Source organism: Triticum dicoccoides, chromosome 5A, assembly GCF_002162155.2.
Source record: "Triticum dicoccoides isolate Atlit2015 ecotype Zavitan chromosome 5A, WEW_v2.0, whole genome shotgun sequence".
NCBI classification, from domain to species: Eukaryota; Viridiplantae; Streptophyta; class Magnoliopsida; order Poales; family Poaceae; genus Triticum; species Triticum dicoccoides.
This window is the reverse complement of record NC_041388.1, coordinates 383083432-383103556: the sequence shown is the minus strand read 5'-3', so window position 1 is coordinate 383103556 and position 20125 is coordinate 383083432. Positions and strand designations below refer to the sequence as shown.

The following is a 20125-nucleotide window of genomic DNA, read 5'->3' as shown; positions in this document are numbered from 1 at the left end:
GGTTATCAAGACATTTGAGGAGGCACTCAACATCTGTCTCAGTTGTTGACTACACTAACTAATGGTAGTTATCTCATAAAAAAAATGTAACTTAAGTTGAAATTTACTTGCCTCCTATTGAATGATGGAATGATCCCATTGACGCGTTGTTCCCTCATAGCAGGTCAGAGGCTTCCACTGGACGTCTTCTCTATTGGCTCTTGTGATGGTTGACTTGGATGTATTAGTGAAATGCTCTATGTGTGATGATTGACAGACTTTGAAATGGTCTTTGAAGTTATGATTGGCTCAGTGTGATATTCTTTACCCCAACAGGTATGTACTTTAGTTTGGTTCACTTCTCAGGAAAATGCACATGTCCAACTTGGGAGAAGAAGTCCTATGGACTGATGTCACTACTATGACTTTATTTCCTCTTACTGATACAAGAGGAAAGGAGCCAAGGAGTGCTGAAGTCAGATGGTTTCTCCCCTGCATACAGATAACTGGACCCCTGTCCATAACAAGGAAGTGAATTATTGCCCCTTCTAAAACAAGGTAACTCTTAAGTCAAATCTTCTCTTGGCGAAGGGTTTAGTTTTTTTTTTCATTTGTGAACTACGTCTAGATGGCTTCAGACATATACAGTCCAAGGTTGAAAAAAAGAACCTTCCCTCCTCCCTCCCGTGTCGCGCCCGCATGGTGACGGGAAGGGAACCCTAGATCGCGCTGCTGGTCTCCCCTCCCCTCCTCCCTCCTCCATCGCCGCCGCCAGGGGGCTCGGCCGGGCAAAGGCCGGTCGGCGGCGGCGGCGGCGGGGCATCCTCGTCCTCCCGCGTGGTGGGGTTGGCGCGGGTCAACACCCTGGGCCAGGCGCGGCGCTGACGCCGGGCACCACGGCGGTTCGTCTGCAGCGACCGCGCGACGGGCGACACGATGGCGGTGTGTGCCTGGGGCGGCGGCGGCGGTCGGCCGTCTTCTCCTCCGGTGGCAAGGGCTGCGGTCGGCACAGGTCGCGGGCGGCTGCCTCTCTTCTCCGGTGCGGGCTGGCGGAGGTGGCGGCACGGCAGCGGTATGCTCGACTCCTCTACGGCCGTCGTGGCGCATGAATCGGCTGCTGGTGGCGGCTCCTCTTGTGCTTTGGTTTGGCTCGGCTGGCTGGTGGGTGGCAAGGGCGTCGTGAGGGGGGAGGCAGGGGTGCCTCCCGGACTCCCCGTCATCGGGATTTGGAGGGGCCAGATCGGGCGTCTCGGGTGGCTGCAGCACGGCTGGTCGTCGGCGTTTTCCCTGCCCAGATCTGACTGCCGGCTGCTCCTGCCAAAGGAGCTTGTTTCGGGCGAAAAGAGAGGTCTTTGCTGCCCCTTCACCGGTTGACGATGTCGGTGTGCGGCGGCGGCGGTCGAGGGGTGGTCTCGATGTCGGGGCAGCGGCCTCAGTGGTGGGAGGCGCGATGCTCGTGTGCGGAGCTCGCGGCTTGGATGTTGGCCGGTTACCATGGTCGTGCTGGCGGCGTGGTAGTTTGGGTACGACGGTCGGTGGCGGTGGTTTTGCAGCGTGCTTGCGGCACTCCGGCTTGGAGGAGAAGAGGGCTTGCCGGGTGAAAACTCTTTCTGGCTTTGCTAGGTCGGCGGGGGCAGCGCCTACGGGCGTCCTATCCTTCTTGAAGGCGTCGCCGTGGCTCCTCTTCCTCCTCCGTGTTGCTCCGGGGGAAACCTTGATCGGGCGGTGGTGGTACTTAGGTGCCATGACCTTGTTGAAGGCTCCACCTTGGAGCAATCGGTTCGTCGTGCACAGCTCCGACTCTTCGCTATGGTTCGTTCATGGTTGAGGCCTCCGGCGACTTCAAGCGGCGCTCTCTCTTCCTTCCTGTAGATGGCTTGGAGTTGTGTTGGGTGGTGTAGCTGTTCCCAACATTCTTGTATCTTGCCCTGTGTGTGTTGGTGTGGGATTGTATGAGGTTGGATGTAACTGGATCAGTGCTTTATATATAAAGCAGGGCGAAAACCTTTTTCGGCAACTACCTCTAGATACATCTGTTTGAGGGACAAGTACTTCCGGACACAGAGAGTAGATAATTGCTCATGCGTTGCAACATGATATAAATATTCTAGCACGTTAACCTGTGATTTACATGTTCATATTAATATGATTGTGTAAGTAAATGTTTACTAAATCCTGTCCATGATTTATGTACCTAAATAAAATTTAAGATGTTATCTGGTAATCATTTATTTGGTAAAAACTTATTGGTTTACAAATAATAATTTGGCAATTCAAAAAAAGGCCAAGACATTTAAGGCTGTTTTCAAGGAAAACTAATGAAAAAAACCAAAGGTGGGAGAAAAGAATCAAAGCAGAGAGAGGGAGGGAGGAATGTACTTAAAATTAAACGAAGGATGAAGTGGAAGACAGAACCTTACAATTCTTTTTGTGTGTAGGAGAGATTGGGATGGACACAATATTTCGTAGCTCGTGTCAACAGTAAAAAAAATGAAAACAATAATAAATAATAAAATTCTGATTTTTTTGGCAAACATTGACAAATGCTTGAGTGCTTGTAAAGTTTTATTATGGAATGACGCGTGGAAATCGTGACCGAAAAGTCTATGCTCCAAAAATGATCTTGTATCATGGAGTGCAAGAAAACAACATATAATATCAAGATTCAACACAGAAGCAAAATATAGGTCTCTTGCAAATGCAACAACAAAAGTAATTTTTGGAGCATTGTTACACTCCATTCCCCGCAAAAAAAAAGTGATTTGGGTTCAATCATTGTTACATTTTTTTTGAAACTTCAATCATTGTTACAAGAGCTTGGTGTTTATCACCCACAAGTAGGTGTGATAATATTGATGCCAATTATTTGTCGACAAATCCTATGGTTCATACTAGAACCAAGTCTATTGTAGTAGACTATCACTTTGTCAAAGAAAGAGCAGAAAACAAGTTACTCAACATTCATTCTATACCCAAGGCGATCAAGTTGCAGATGGGCTTACAAAGCCCTTGATAGTCAAACAACAAGAAGTTTTTTGATGCAATCTCAACTTAGATATTTTTTTAGGAGCAACGGCCGCCCACTGATAAATCAGCAGGCAACATCATACAAGGGGGATGTTTTATGTATTCCGTGCGTGTATAGTTTGTTAGGAGTTGTTGTATATTCTGGTTCGGTTAGTGTAGGATTTGATCTATGTCTTGTATAGTTTTTGTATGGATCAAGTCTACCACAACCAAACTAACCATAATGTAAATCCTGACCATGCACCCCGTATGTACACGAACGAGTCCTAGCCGATACAGCAAACTCTTCCACCAATGTCTTGTACTATCACCATTTTTATGAACAGTCTTTAGTCAGTAGTACTGCAAAGAATACAAGGGTGATCAGCTCTCATCATTTACATGCCCTACTAGTACTAGCTACATGTTGTGTTATCCGGTCGAGACAACAAAGCTAGTTTACACGTTTATAAAGGGCGCGCCGGTGATGATCTCGATGGCGGCGAGCGCGACGAGACCGAGCGCATGGCGAAGCGACCGTTCCAAAGCTCCGCGTTGGCGTTCATGATGGCGCCGGCTCTGCCCTCGGAGCTCTCGCCCTGGAGCAGTGGCACCAGCGACGCCATGGTTAGCACCGCCACAGAGTAGGCGAACCACGCCTGCCCGGTGCCACTGCCGAGCTGCGAGAGGAGCCCGTCGCCGCGCCCTGCCTCCACCGCAAGCGCCGTCACGAAGCCTACCATGGCAAGGCGCCCGTTGATGCGCTCCGGGGCAGGGCCGCTGAACGCCAACGCGTCCCAGATCGAGGTACCCGCCAAACAGAAAGGTCGCAATGCATCTAGGACAAGCTTCTGTCGGCGCACAGCACTTTGATAGACACGTACGTGATGTAAATTTGGGAACCTCGCAGGCAGGAAAGCAGCATGTAAAGTTTCTCCTCGACGGTAATTGCTGTACTCACTTGAGTATCATGCCGCACGCATACGTTGATCTGACGTAAGTGGTACTTGGTATTCATGAAACTATGAAGATTATTGTTTTTCTTTACAATGGCTCAATAGTGGTACTAGGGCCATCAGGCCTGCACCACGCCTGACGATATGTCGAGCGGGGCGAATTCATTGTCCGCAGCGAAGTCGCATGGGCCCAGAGTTCAACGGCGTGGTTGTGGCGCTCTGCCGTGAGGAACATCCTTGGCAACAGTTCGCCTAGGTCGATGCCGAGGAGGAAGAGGCCGCCCGCTGCGGTGGGTTGCAGCTCACAACATGTCGCATTCCTACCATAATTATTGTTAAATACTTTAGTAGTAAAGTGATAGTTGGTGTTCAAGAAACATCTATCAACAAAGTATACCCACGACTCTTGACTAGTCCGAGCCTTACTAGCTAGGTCTTTTGTACTCTCATTCTCAACCTCCAATCAAGCCTTCCTCTAGAGAGGGGGAGAATGACCCCTCCCGTTGAGTTTATTAAAGTGGGAGTGGATGAGTTACTTGTCCATGAGGTGCCTTATATAGCCTAAAGTAGGATCGAAGCCATTATCACAACAAGAGTCCCTTAGAGTCTGAGTCATCAAAGTCTTCTTTGTGCTGATCAATAAACTTAGTCTGAGGTACTTGTTTTTATGTCTTTGTCTTGTCGACGTTCTTGAAGCCTTGATAGGCACTTGAGGAGCATTGGTGATGCTTATTGGTGATGTCCGGGGTAAGGTACTCATCGAGGAAAGGAGGGCAACAGCTTGCCACTTGCTAGTCCCCATGACATTCTTGGCGATCTTCCCTATCATCATAGACTCTTTGTGGGCGTCTTCATGACTTTTGTGAACTCCATTTTAACTTCAAGAAATATTCCGCGGGAGATTTGGGCCCCTTCTGCAACTTATATAGCCATGTCCGATTATGGAAATACTTTGCATGAATCTGTGCCCCTCTGCACATTATATAGCCATATGTGCATGGCTTCGGAAATATTTTATGCACCAAGAAATCGATGTGCTCCTCGGACATAGAACATCTACATGAGACTTGATGTGAAGAACGTAATATATATGCAAACTTGTTCAACGTGTAACACAATTCTCTTGTATTCATAGCAGTTATACATTCTTCAAGGGCGCATCATAAAGATCATATTAATTTTTTAGAAATGAAGGAGGACCCCCGGCCTCTGCATCTGGACGATGCATGCAGCCATTTTATTAATTATTCACACAAAACCTTACAAAGTCATACAACAGTAAGACTGAAGCCACCGTCTAGGCAACAAAAGTGTCGCTACTCCTATCCAAGTGATGAAGGGATGATGATAGTCCTAGTACCAAACAGATCTCGCAGCCAAACTTAACATCTAAGACCTGAGGTCCCAATCAGGACGTCTGCCGGGTATAGGTTGAAGGAAATATGCCCTAGAGGCAATAATAAAGTTATTATTTATTTCCTTATATCATGATAAATGTTTATTATTCATGCTAGAATTGTATTAACCGAAAACTTAGTACATGTGTGAATACATAGACAAACAGAGTGTCACTAGTATGCCTCTACTTGACTAGCTCGTTGAATCAAAGATGGTTAAGTTTCCTAGCCATAGACATGAGTTGTCATTTGATTAATGGGATCACATCATTAGAGAATGATGTGATTGACTTGACCCATTCCGTTAGCTTAGCACGATGATCGTTTAGTTTGTTGCTACCGCTTTCTTCATGACTTATACATGTTCCTCTGACTATGAGATTATGCAACTCTCGAATACCGAAGGAACACTTTCTGTGCTACCAAACGTCACAATGTAACCGTGTGATTATAAAGGTGCTCTACAGGTGTCTCCGATGGTACTTGTTGAGTTGGAATAGATCGAGATTAGGATTTTTCACTCCGATTGTCGGAGAGGTATATCTGGGCCCTCTCGGTAATGCACATCACTATAAGCCTTGCAAGCAATGCAACTAATGAGTTAATTGCGGGATGATGTATTACAGAACGAGTAAAGAGACTTGCCGGTAACGAGATTGAGATAGGTATTGAGATACCGATGATCGAATCTCGGGCAAGTAACATACCGATGAGAAAGGGAACAACATATGTTATGATGTTTGACCGATAAAGATCTTCGTAGAATATGTAGGAGCCAATATGGGCATCCAGGTTCCGCTATTGTTTATTGACCGAAGACGAGTCTCGGTCATGTCTACATAGTTCTCGAACCCGTAGGGTCCGCACGCTTAAAGTTCAGTGACAATCGATATTACGAGTTTACGTTTTTTGATCTACCGAAGGTTGTTCGGAGTCCCGGATGAGATCAGGGACATGACGAGGAGTCACGAAATGATCAAGCCGTAAAGATTGATATATTGGAAGGCTATATTCGGACATCGAAAAGGTTCCGAGTGATCCGGGTATTTTCCGGAGTACCGGGGGAGTTACGGGAATACGGGAGTACATATGGGCCTTAGTGGGCTTTAAGGGAAAAAGAGAAGAAGCCACGAGGGCCAGCCGCGCGCCCCCCATGGGCCTAGTCCGAATTGGACTAGGGGAGGGGCTGCGCCCCCTCTTTCCTTCTCCCCCCTCTCCTTCCTTCCCCCTTCTAGTAGGACTAGGAAAGGAGGAATCCTACTCCTACTAGGAGGATTCCTCCTCCCCTTTGGCGCGCCTAGAGAGGCCAGCCGGCCTCCCCTCCCTCCTTTATATACGTGGGGAGGGGGGCACCCTAGAGGACACACAAATTGATAAGTTGATTTTTTAGCCGTGTGCGGTGCCCCCCTCCACCATAATCCACCTCGGTCATATCGTAGCGGTGCTTAGGCGAAGCCCTGCGTCGGTAGCATCATCATCACCGTCATCACGCCGTCGTGCTGACGAAACTCTCCCTCAAAGCTCTGCTGGATCGGAGTTCGTGGGACGTCATCGAGCTGAATGTGTGCTGAACTCGGAGGTGCCGTACGTTCGGTACTTGGATCGGTCGGATCATGAAGACGTACGACTACATCAACCACGTTCTCATAATGCTTCCGCTTACGGTCTACGAGGGTACGTGGACGACACTCTCCCCTCTCGTTGCTATGCATCACCATGATCTTGCGTGTGCGTAGGCTTTTTTTGAAATTACTGCGTTCCCCAACAGCGGCATCCAAGCCAGGTTTATGCGTAGATGTTATATGCACGAGTAGAACACAAAGGAGTTGTGGGCGTGGGTATATACATATTGCTTGCTGTCACTAGTTGATTCTTGATTCGGCGGTATTGTTGGATGAAGCGGCCCAGACCGACATTACGCGTACGCTCACGTGAGACTGGTTCTATCAATGTGCTTCGCACACAGGTGGCTAGTGGGTGTCTGTTTCTCCAACTTTTGTTGAATCGGATTCAATGAACATGGTTCTTTCTAAAGATCAAAAAGCAATCACTATACCGCGTTGTTGTTTTTGATGCGTAGGTAAGAATGGTTCTTGCTCAGCCCGTAGCAGCCACGTAAAACTTGCAACAACAAAATAGAGGACGTCTAACTTATTTTTGCAGGGCATGTTGTGATGTGATATGGTCAAGACGTGATGAGATATAAATTGTTGTATAAGATGATCATGTTTTGTTAAAGTTATCGGCAACTGGCAGGAGCCTTATGGTTGTCTCTTTATTGCATAAGATGCAAGCGCCGTACAATTGCTTTACTTTATCGCTATGCGATAGAAATAGTTGGTGAGACGACCATGTGATGACACGTTGATAGAGATCAAGATGATGGAGATCATGGTGTCATGCCGGTGACGATAGAGATCATGACGGTGTTTTGGAGATGGAGATCAAAGGCGCAAGATGATCATGGCCATATCATGTCACATATTTTGATTGTATGTGATGTTTATCCTTTATGCATCTTATTTTGCTTAGTTCGGCGATAGCATTATAAGATGATCTCTCACTAAATTTTAAGGTATAAGTGTTCTCCCCGAGTATGCACTGTTGCGACAGTTCATCGTGCCGAGACACCATGTGATGATCGGGTGTGACGAACCTATTCCAGGAGCAGATGCAGACGTTATGAACGTTTGTCAAAGCTCGGTATAATGACTACTTGATAGTTTAATGCACCACGCTTTACGGCTTAGAACCAGGACTTCAAAAATGTTTTGAAATGTCACGGAGTATATGAGATGTTCTAAAAGCTGAAATTGGTATTTCAGACTCATGCCCAAGTCGAGAGGTACGAGACCTCTGACAGTACTTTGCCTACAAGATGGAGGAGAATAACTCAACTAGTGAGCATGTGCTCAGATTGTCTAGGTACTACAATTGCTTGAATCAAGTGGGACACTACACCACGGCACTCAAAACAGCGTCAAAGAATCTGTCGGCAAAGGTCACCTAAGGCGACACAATTAATGTCGGCAAAGACCTTTCCCGACAGAAAGGAGTTGTCGCCTATAGTCCTGCCGGGAAAGGTCTTTGCCGACAGATAAATCTAGGCCGGCAGACAGTATGACGCCATTTGTGAGATCTACACCGACAGACATTTCTACACCAACAGACAACTCTATGCCGACAGATCATCTGTTAGTGTGATATGCCGACAGATTGTGCGACGTGCATTTCTACGCCGACAGTTTGTCTATCAATGCGCTATGCCGACAGTTTGTGTGACGTCAGATACTTCTACCGACACATTTGTTGCCAGTGTTCTACATTTCAGCACAAATGCAAATGCACAATATTTTGAATGCAATTACATTCATAATATTAAACTCATGTTCAATATGCAATACATACAAACAATTGCACTCTTCTATTCATCACAAGATATCGTTGACCAATGTGTTCATTCAATATATATAGAAGATTCATTAGTTTTCTTCACTCAAGTTAGCTACAACCATTATGGAAATGCACAAGTCACATATACAAGAGAGGCATGTTACAAACATAATGGCCAAAGTTCATAAGAGACCAAGTGCTTGTTCACTGGACTGCTACTGCTACAGAATATTATGGAAGACCAACTCTTCAATTGCCAAACCAAATCAACTTCCGTATGAACAAAATGTGCCATCCATGTTCTCAACAAAAGCAATCTCGAGAACATCTTCAATCAGCCAGTGGACTTGCTACTTTCTACCATTTGTCCCTACAAAAGAACTCATATGTTTCAGCAATCTTTGAAATAATACAATGTATTAAAATTTATGAGTTGCCTTCGAGTCCAAAGGTCTAAGAAACAAGCATTATTACATATACATGTACCGGCAGTCATATATGTAATAGTGTACTTGGTGAAAACAAGTCAATTCAAAAGACATCGCTTGTGTTGCGGTTCATGCATGCTATGAAACATTTTGTGGTATACAATAGGGGTTCGCATATGTTGTTTTCTGCTATGGTTAAAATCCTAAAACTAAACAGATACTGCAATAGGCTACGACACCTATGTTTACCTAAAAAAGGAGTCAGGTGTAATCCTAACATGTGGACTGAACTAAATATGCTTCGCAGAAAAATAATGGTCAAGTATTTTTTTTGTGGCTGATCTTTAAAAGAGAGCAAGCTTCAGTTTAGCTACTAGGAATTGCACACTGACAAACAATTGTACCACTGACCGTATTTGAACAAATATGCAAGCAAACATTCAGTTTAGCTTGCGTACTAAATCACACATTTAGCCTGCGTACTATTTGCATGACAATGGCGGTTGCGTTGCACACATATAAACGCAGGACCGTCTCCAGGAATTTGGGGGCCCGGTGCGAAATGCAAAATAAGGCCCTAAAAATTCTAGAATAGATGTTTTCTTATAAAAAGAAAAAAGAATGAATTCAAACACTCCATAAATTATAGGCTTATACAGTACCAAGATAAAAAAACTGTACTCTAAATTTGAAACGAGCAACTAGCTTGGAAATTGGTGTGTGACAACTTGGTCAACTAGCCTAGTAGTACTATATATCTTCTCTAAACAAATGGATTGATAAACTGAAGCGTATGCACACTAATCATTCAACAGGACAAAATACTAAATTAAATAGGGAATCAGTTTGAGCACACCTTGTGGACAGATCGCGGATGTCCTCACCTAGGCCTCGGATCGGATACCGGCGACAAAAAAAACTGTGGAATGAATTCTTCATGCGGGCAGTGCAGCGGGTTGTTTCTCCGGGCAGGAAGCAAAGTGACAACGACGCTCCGTCTCCGTGCGCCGCCGCCGCCGCCGCACTTTGTCGGTTCAGCTCCGTGAGGGCCCTTTTTTCTCTTCCGAGCAGACCGCGCGGGGCTAGATCGATAGATCGCGATCGGCGGGCTGTGCCGATCGGGATTAAGGAAAGGCTTATTTTGGGAGATTGAGGGGCTGGCCCAATTTGAGAGAGTCAGGGACTAGCTGGGCAGGCCTATGTCTGTGCTAGTTGTGATAAAAGGGCCCAACACGAAAAATACACTAGACACTGGCCCAAAATCGGGGGCCCCTTGGAATTTGGGGGCCCTGTGCGGTCGCACAGCCCGCATAGGCCTTTGGACGGCCCTGTATAAATGTAGAAACCAAACATTCTATGTTCTACTATAGCCCAGATTTAGTATCACCTTATCGTGCCCTTAATTCTTATCTATTTCCGATAGAAACTAGATACTCTAGTAGCCTCATGCATCATCTATTTATAATGACACTACAAACTGCACTACATGTGTTTAGTTATCGATGAAATTGATGGTTCACCCTAGTAGAGTAGAAACTTGTTCATCTTGTCGATGAAATTGAATTTCCATTGCAAGTGTTGTTGGTGGTTCAGCTGCTTCTTCAGGTTGTTTCTGCAAAAAAATAGAGCAAATGAGGCACCTAATTTATTTCTACAATGAAGTCAGTGCAATGTATACTTGTCATCGATTAATATGCAGTCGCGTGCATGGCTGTACTAAAGAAAAACACATGATGTGTATGTGTGACTAACAATTAGTGTCTCCGCTTGTGCGGTAGGAACTCCAATTTTACGTGTATGTGCTCTGACAAATATTTCATCTCTCTGCATGTCATAGCCAAGTTCTTCAGCCTGCAACAATTTTTTTCCCTAATAATTAGAAAACCAACTAATCGGATGCATAACTTTCAAAAAGAGGTGCTTGAGTTTACCAATTCATGCCTGCTACGAGCATAGCTCTTGATGCCAGCTACACTTAGCAATGACAACTTCGAATAAACTTAATTATTGGCTCGCTGGGACCTACGTTGCACGGATACTTGGATACGTATCGGATACCCGATACGGGGATACGCCCATACGTCAATTTTTTAAAAACATGAATACAGCGATACGTTTATATATAGATATTACATATATTAATTATTAAAAATATTGAAAACAAAATAGAGCTTCTAGGTCAAAGCATGCCTCAATAGGATTATTCCCTTTGTTTTCTTGCACTTGGTCCACTTTCATTAATTAGCAGTGGGATTTTCCCGGGTTTTTTGGTTCCAATCAGTGCATCGACTCTCTCTTGCTCACCTTTCAATTGAACAAGAACATTGACAGTCATGTTTTGGCATGAACTCACACCCGTGTTGGGTATCTTCAAAAGATGTGCCTTTACTATTGAGGGGATTTCACGTCGAACGAGGGGTTTCAGGTATCCAAAAAGTATCGCAGAAGTATCCTAGGAGTATCAAACATTATTTTCTTTTTTTAAAATCAGAAAATCGAGGGATACTTACGGAATACGTATCGGGCAGTATCGGGGCAGTATCCGGCTGGATACGCCCGCCTTTTGAAGTATCCGCGCAACTTAGGCTGGGACGAGCCGCCTACTTCCCCAGAGGGCCTCATGTCAACAACTTTTATCGAGAAGCAGCAGGTTAAAACTGCACTATCCACCAAGCAACTTCATGTGAATTAGTAGTATAATTAGGAAACATAGTTATGAAAATATAGATAGGAGAAGTGGACATTCATTACGAATATACATACCAAATAGAAAAAAACGTAAATAGTAGGGCGCCAAGGAAGAACAAACTGAGACTAGAGAAATGCAATTTTCCATTACCCCTTTTATCCCTACAATTTCGTGACTATGATTTCTGAAGTTTACGGAGATCTCCACTTGAGCAGACTAAAACAGAAGTTAAAATAAGATATGCCACAAACTGACTTGAGCAGAGAGTAAATGGAGGCTATGTTAGCAGATTCAGAAGGTTTCTTGATTTAGTAAACATTAAACTTGTGATCCCTGAGACAACAAACAAGTAGAAATAATGAGCACCTAGATTAGAAGTCTACTGGTTAGGAGTGAAAGAACAAGAAGATATCCAGTACAAGAAAAAGGAAATTCAGAGGCATGAGAAATATGTTTGAGCTCCTTCTAGAACTGCACAGAAATGGAGGTAGTGGTTCAGAAGTGTGCTCATCTCCTCCTCCTCATTCTTCCTCTATGCCTTGAGCTCATTCTGGAGCTGGTTTGCATCAACCTTTTGTAATCCTGTGGCACAAGAGTTGAATCCATTAATTGGTACATAGATAGATACAAACACGTGACTGAAATTCTGAAACTGAAGCAACATCGATACAAGTAGCGCAGAAAAAGAAAAAAATATTAAATTGGTTTATCATTAATTACTTTATTGTGCAAATTAATTGTCAGAGTTTGGAGCTGTTACGGAAATGCATGTCCTGTTTTAGAGCTAGCACTCAGGAAATAACATGTCCAAATTATCAAAAGGGAAATATGTTTGATATGAACTCTGAAGCAATAACAACAATCTTAGACAAGCCGAGGAATAAACTAGCAGATGGTTTACAATATAATCCGTCGCCAAGCTATATAACACCCCCCGTAAATTTGGGCTGCATGTATAACAAAAGGAAAGGCAAGTAGGTCAACATACAACGGAAGCAACTAATGGCCACCACACCCCATAATCTCTCTCTTCATTTTTTAGTCTCTAAAATAAATAAATAATGATTGTGAAATCTGAGGCACAACCGAAGGAAAAACAAATTCGCACAATCATTTAAAACTTCCCATACACTACATACAGAGTCCAACTTTTAGTGTTAATATTGACCTTATAACATGTTCTGTACAAAGATGCAAACTGCAATATTAGTTTCACAATTTCCCACTGGCACTTTTGGAATGTGAGTTGCTAATTAACGACAAGCACAATGGCCTTCTAGGAAACTAAATGTACATACTACATCGGGTAAATTTTCCAAATACAGGTGGCCAACATAATTTATTCAGTCTGAAACTTAAGGTGCTGCAAAGGATTGTGCTTCATTGGTTCAAGAGAAGGAAATTTGGATTGCGGGACCTCTCCTTTTCTCACCCCTGAAGAAATAATTACTGTTGTGCAGTAAGCAAATTCAGGCCGGAGGAAGGAGACGAACAGAAGGGGAGAGAAGAAAATGCTTACATTTGTCCATGGCGTCAGAGTAGCGGCGTCCCCGGAAGGGAAGAAGCAATCACATAGAGCACCTGCGTGCGGGCGTGAGGAAACCACATCAGGAAGGGGAGCGGCCAAAACAAAACTAACCAACAGCCCAGGGGGAGAGAGGGGCAGGGAGGAGACCTTCCATGGCGGCTGCCGGTGCGTGGTTGTGGAGATGGAGCCATAGGTGGATCTGGCGCTGGGAGCAGAGGAGCTCGACGTCGGACGGCGCTGGCCGATCTAGGTGCGCCAGGGCCGCCTCCTGACCTGCTTCGGTCGCGGTGGATCTCCTGCTTTGGGAGGCGCCGTTGGTGGTGGGAGAGGCGGTAGCGCGAGCAAATCGGCCGGCAAGTCAGGGGCCGGCGGCGGCAGGTGACCTAGGTTTAGGTTTAGGTGGGAGAGTGTGTGGCATGGGAGGAAGAGAAAGAGTTTTTTTAGTTGAGGATGGGTGGCCGGGCGGAGAAAGAGATAAGATGGGCTTAGCCAAAATTTTGGAGTCTCTCGCGCGTAAAACTTGTCCCGCGTGGCTCGGTCCAAACATACGCCGACACTTTTTCTATCGCCAAGCAACAACGACGGATAATCTAACAGCCAAAAAAGCATACGCCGACACATTGTATGTCCGCACACCTTTAAGCATTAACGACACATAGAACGTCGTCACTCTAGAGCAACTCTCACAATCGATGTGTCGTTATTGTTTTCGATAGACAATGTGTCGCTAATGTACACTTATGCCAACAGATGCGTGTCGTCACTGTAGTGTCGTGGTGTAGTGGGAGTTAATCTTTCAGATAAGATAGTAATTGACAAAGTTCTCTAGTCATTATAACCAAGTTACTAGAACTTAGTGATGAACTATAATATGCAAGGGATAACAAAAGTAATTCCCAAGCTCTTCGCGATGCTGAAATTGGCAAAGGTAGAAATTAAGAAATAACATCAAGTGTTGATGATTAACAAGACCACTAGTTTTAAGAAAAAGGGCAAAGGGAAAGAAAGAGGGACTTCCAAGAAGAATAGCAAGCAAGTTCCTGCTCCCATGAAGAAGCTCAAAGCTAGACCCAAGCCTGAAACCGAATGCTTCTACTGCAAAGGAAATGGTCACTGGAAGTGAAACTACACTAGATACTTGGCGGATAAGAAGGATGGCATAGTGAACAAAGGCATATTTGATATACATGTTATTGATGTGTACTTTACTAGTGTTTATAGCAAACCCTTTGGTATTTGATACTAGTTCAGTTGCTAAGAGTAGTAACTCGAAGCGGGAGTTGCAAAATAAACAAAGACTAGTTAAGTGCGAGGTGATGATGTGTGTTGGAAGTGATTCCAAGGTTGATAAGATCACCATCGCACACTCCCTTTACCTTCGGGATTAGTGTTGAACCTAAAATAAATGTTATTTGGTGTTTGCGTAGAGCATAATATGATTGGATCATATTTATTGCAATACGGTTATTCATTTAAGTCAAGGATAGTTGTTATTCTGTTTACATGAATAAAACCTTCTGAGGTCATACACCCAAGGTGAATGGTTTATTGAATCTCGATCGTAGTAATACACATATTCATAATATTGAAGCCAAAAGATGCAAAGTTAATAATGATAGTGGAACTTATATGTGGCACTGCCGTTTAGGTCATATTGGTGTAAAGTGCATGAAGAAACTCCATACTGATGGGCTTTTGGAATCACTTGATTATGAATCATATGATGCTTGCGAACCATGCCTCGTGGGCAAGATGACTAAAAATCCGTTCTCCGGAACAATGGAGTAAGCAACTGACTTATTGGAATAATACATACTGATGTATGCAATCCGATTAGTGTTGAGGCTCGCGGCGGGTATCGTTATTTTCTGATCTTTACAGATGATTTGAACAGATATGGGCATATCTACTTGATCAAACTTAAGTCTGAAACATTTGAAAAGTTCAAAGAATTTTAGAGTGAAGTGGAAAATCATCGTAACAAGAAAATAAAGTTTCTGCGATCTGATCGTGGAGGAGAATATTTGAGTTACAAGTTTGGTCTTCATTTGAAACAATGCAGAATAGTTTTGCAACTCACGCCACCAGAAACACCACAACATAATGGTGTGTCCGAACGTCATAACCGTACTTTATTAGATATGGTGCGATCTATGATGTCTCTTACCGATTTACCACTATCATTTTGGGATCATGCATTAGAGACAGCTGCATTCATATTAAATAGGGCACCATCTAAATCCTTTTAGACGACACCATATGAACTGTGGTTTAGAAAGAAACCAGAGCTGTCGTTTCTTAAAGTTTGGGGTTGCGATGCTTATGCGAAAAAGTTTCAAACTGATAAGCTCGAACCTAAATCGGAGAAGTGCGTCTTCATAGGATACCCAAAAAGAAAATGTTGGATACACCTTCTATCACATATCCAAAGACAAGATCTTTGTTGCTAGGAATGGATCCTTTCTAGAGAAGGAGTTTCTCTCGAAAGAAGTGAGTGGGAGGAAAGTAGAACTTGATGAGGTAATTGTACCTGCTCCCTTATTGGAAAGTAGTTCATCACAGAAATCTGTTCCCGTGACTCCTACACCAATTAGTGAGGAAGCTAATGATGATGATCATGTAACTTTAGATCAAGTTACTACCGAACCTCGTAGGTCAACCAAAGTGAGATCCGCACCAGAGTGGTACGGTAATCCTGTTCTGAAGGTCATGTTACTTGACCATGATGAACCTACGAACTATGAGGAAGCAATGATGAGCCCAGATTCCGCGAAATGGCTTAAGGCCATGAAATCTGAGATGGGATCCATGTATGAGAATAAAATATGGACTTTGATTGACTTGCCCAATGATCGGTGAGTCATTAAGAATAAATGGATCTTCAAGAGAAAGACAGACGCCGATAGTAGTGTTACTATCTACAAAGCTCGAATTGTTGCAAAATGTTTTCGACAAGTTGAAGGTGTTGACTACGATGAGATTTTCTCACTCATATCGATGCTTAAAAGTCTGTCCGAATCATGTTAGAAGTTGCCGCATTTTATGAAATCTGGCAAATGGATGTCAAAACTGTATTCCTTAATGGATTTCTTAAATAAGAGTTGTATATGATGCAACCAGAAGATTTTGTCGATCCTAAAGGTGCTGACAAAGTGAGCAAGCTCCAACGATCCATCTATGGACTAGTGCAAGCATCTTGGAGTTGGAATATATGCTTTGATAAAGTGATCAAAGCATATGGTTTTATACAGACTTCCAGTGAAGCCTGTATTTACAAGAAAGTGAGTAGGAGCACTACAACATTTCTGATAAGTATATGTGAATGACATATTGTTGATCAGAAATAATGTACAATTTTCTGGAAAGCATAAAGGAGTGTTTGAAAAGAGTTTTTCAAATAAAGACCTCGATGAAGCTGCTTACACATTGAGCATCAAGATCTATAGAGATAGATCAAGACGCTTGATAAGTTTTTTCAATGAGTACATACCTTGACAAGATTTTGAAGTAGTTTAAAATGGAACAGTCAAAGAAGGAGTTCTTGCCTATGTTGCAAGGTGTGAAGTTGAGTAAAGACTCAAAACCCGACCACAACATAAAATAGAAAGAGAATGAAAAGTCATTCCCTATGCCTCAGTCATAGGTTCTATAAAGTATGCTATGCTGTTTACCAGTCCTATTGTATACCTTAGCATGATTCTGGCAAGGGAGTACAATAGTGATCTAGGAGTAGATCACTAGGCAGCGGTCAAAATTATCCTTAGAGGGCTAAGGAAATATTTCTCGGTTATGGAGGTGATAAAAGAGTTCGCTGTAAAGAGTTACGTCGATGCAAGCTTTTTACATCGATCTAGATGACTCTAAAGTATCGATCTGGATACATATTGAAAGTGGGAGCAATTAGCTAGAGTAGCTCCGTGCAGAGCATTGTAGACATAGAAATTTGCGAAATACATACGGATCTGAATGTTGCAGACCCGTAGACTAAACTTCTCTCACAAGCAAAACATGATCACTCTTTGGGTGTTAATCACATAGCGATGTGAACTAGACTATTGACTCTGACAAACCCTTTGGGTATTAGTCACATGGAGATGTGAACTAATCACAAAAAGATGTGAACTAGATTATTGACTCTAGTGCAAGTGGGAGACTGAAGGAAATATGCCCTAGAGGCAATAATAAAGTTATTATTTATTTCCTTATATCATGATAAATGTTTATTATTCATGCTAGAATTGTATTAACCGGAAACTTAGTACATGTGTGAATACACAGACAAACAGAGTGTCACTAGTATGCCTCTACTTGACTAGCTCGTTGAATCAAAGATGGTTAAGTTTCCTAGCCATAGACATGAGTTGTCATTTGATTAACGGGATCACATCATTAGCGAATAATGTGATTGACTTGACCCATTCCGTTAGCTTAACACGATGATCGTTTAGTTTGTTGCTACTGCTTTCTTCATGACTTATACATGTTCCTCTGACTATGAGATTATTCAACTCCCGAATACCGGAGGAACACTTTGTGTGCTACCAAACGTCACAACGTAAGTGGGTGATTATAAAGGTGCTCTACAGGTGTCTCCGATAGTACTTGTTGAGTTGGCATAGATCGAGATTAGGATTTGTCACTCCGATTGTCGGAGAGGTATCTCTGGGCCCTCTCGGTAATGCACATCACTATAAGCCTTGCAAGCAATGCAACTAATGAGTTAGTTGCGGGATGATGTATTACAGAACGAGTAAAGAGACTTGCCGGTAACGAGATTGAACTAGGTATTGAGATACCGACGATCCAATCTCGGGCAAGTAACAAACCGATGACAAAGGGAACAACGTATGTTGTTATGCGGGTTGACCGATAAAGATCTTCGTAGAATATGTAGGAGCCAATATGAGCATCCAGGTTCCGCCATTGTTTATTGACCGGAGATGAGTCTCGGTCATGTCTACATAGTTCTCGAACCCGTATGGTCCGCACGCTTAATGTTCGGTGACGATCGGTATTATGAGTTTATGTGTTTTGATGTACCGAAGGTTGTTCGGAGTCCCGGATGAGATTAGGGACATGACGAGGAGTCTCGAAATGATCGAGCCATAAAGACCGATATATTGGAAGGCTTTATTCGGACATCGGAAAGGTTGCGAGTGATCCGGCTATTTTTCGGAGTACCGGGGGAGTTACGGAAATACGGGAGTACATATGGGTCTTAGTGGGCTTTAAGGGAAAAAGAGGAGAAGCCACGAGGGCTAGCCGCCCGCCCCCTCTTTCCTTCTCCTCCCCCTCTCCTTCCTTCCCCCTCCTAGTAGGACTAGGAAAGGAGGAATCCTACTCCTACTAGGAGGAGGATCCCTCCTCCCCTTTGGCGCGCCTAGAGAGGCCGGCTGGCCTCCCCTCCCTCCTTTATATACATGGGGAGGGGGGCACCCTAGAGGACACACAAGTTGATCAGTTGATCTTTTAGCCGTGTGCGGTGCCCCCCTCCATCATAATCCACCTTGGTTATATCATAGCGGTGCTTAGGCGAAGCCCTGCATCGGTAGCATCATCATCACCGTCATCACGCCTTCGTACTGACGGAACTCTCCCTTGAAGCTCTGCTAGATTGGAGTTCGTGGGACGTCACCGAGCTGAACGTGTGCTGAACTCGGAGGTGCCGTATGTTCGGTACTTGGATCGGTCGGATCATGAAGACGTACGACTACATCAACCGCGTTCTCATAACGCTTCCGCTTACGGTCTACGAGAGTACGTGGACGACACTCTCCCCTCTCGTTGCTATGCATCACCATGATCTTGCGTGTGCGTAGGATTTTTTCTGAAATTACTGCGTGCCCCAACATGGGTCACCTACCAGTCCGGCGCGCTCCTCAATCAGGATGCCTGCTGGGTTTGAGGCCGCCGCAGCCACCAGCCACCAATCCATCTTTAGTGCTGTACCGCTGCATCTACCTTGCCCGGTCTAGCTGCCATCGACGCCACCACGACGCCAGACCGCTTCACCCTCTTGCACGAGTCCATCTCTGCGCATCGGACGTAGAGTCACGACAACGCCATGCCGCCGAGACCCGCCACCATCAATGAGTGAGATGCCGCACCGCTCCACCAAAGAATTCATCCTCTGGCCCTGCATCCAACCGCTGCTCAAAAAATGATGCCCCCATGAGGGAAAACAACGCCAAAAGCACCACCATCGTCCGATCCGGAAACTCCGGGTCTAGGTTTTCACCCAGAGCAGCGCAAGCAAGTCAATAGAAGCTGCAGAGGCGATGTCTTCAACAAGATAACGACGTGAAAACGCCGCCATCGCCCGCCATGACTCGAGTCATAGAACGGTTTTCACTGGCAGCCTCGTCTCCCTACTCGACACCGGGACTGGATGCGAGAATCCACAACCATCTAGCCGACCACCTCCGGCGAAGAATATGGCCACCACCTCCACGCCCAGGCCAGGCCGGAGCCCTCGATGTCCTCGTGTCACAGGCCTAGTCTAGAGGCCACTTGCCGCGCCTGAACAAAGGATGCACACGACGGCTCGAGGAACCACCATCCAGATCTGAATGGGATCCAGATCGAGCATCCTAGCCGCCGACGTGATCTCTTCATCGCTGCCGCCAACACGACAACCCTGGCCGCCACCGGCCTGCGCCACCGCCCTTGAATCGGTCGGAGTGGGTCGCCGCCACCCAGATCCGATCGCCGGCCGAGGAAGATTGCCGCCGCCACCGCTGCGGCCCACA

The 20125-nt window shown here is 44.8% G+C and overlaps 2 long non-coding RNA genes and 1 pseudogene across 2 annotated transcripts; all 3 read right to left on the bottom strand.

Moving 5' to 3' along the window:
• Positions 1–3341: 3341 nt before the first annotated feature.
• On the bottom strand, positions 3342–3957 carry LOC119299568 (annotated as a pseudogene).
• A 6560-nt stretch (positions 3958–10517) lies between these two features.
• Positions 10518–11148, bottom strand: LOC119297382. The gene is made up of 3 exons (XR_005145643.1): positions 11091–11148; positions 10912–11010; positions 10518–10771 (listed from the first exon to the last, which is right to left on the bottom strand). It is a non-coding gene; the product is annotated as an uncharacterized LOC119297382 (long non-coding RNA).
• Positions 11149–11846: 698 nt separating this feature from the next.
• LOC119297381 lies at positions 11847–13750 on the bottom strand. The gene is made up of 3 exons (XR_005145642.1): positions 13524–13750; positions 13368–13429; positions 11847–12430 (listed from the first exon to the last, which is right to left on the bottom strand). It is a non-coding gene; the product is annotated as an uncharacterized LOC119297381 (long non-coding RNA).
• Between the last annotated feature and the right edge of the window lie 6375 nt (positions 13751–20125).